Genomic DNA, 384 nt, shown 5'->3' on the forward strand with positions numbered 1-384 from the left:
GTGTGTGAGATGCTGGAGTGTGTGTGTGATGCTGGAGTGTGTGTGTGATGCTGATGTGTGTGTGTGATGCTGGAGTGTGTGTGTGATGCTGGAGTGTGTGTGTGAGATGCTGGAGTGTGTGTGTGGTGCTGGAGTGTGTGTGAGATGCTGGAGTGTGTGTGTGTGATGCAGGCGGACCTCGCTCCTGCCGGCCCCATCCCTCTCAGATCCGAGCTCGGCTCGCGCCCAGCCCGCGGTGGCCCCACCATCCCCCCCTGGCTCACCCTGCTGCAGCCGCCTGGTCTCCTGGCAGCTCCCGCATCCCCAGCCTGGCCCTGTGTCTCTGCTGCCTGAAACCCCTTCCTCACGTGTCGGCGACAAGCGGAACTCAGCTTGCACCGCAAA

Source organism: Equus quagga, chromosome 12, assembly GCF_021613505.1.
Source record: "Equus quagga isolate Etosha38 chromosome 12, UCLA_HA_Equagga_1.0, whole genome shotgun sequence".
NCBI lineage: Eukaryota > Metazoa > Chordata > Mammalia > Perissodactyla > Equidae > Equus > Equus quagga.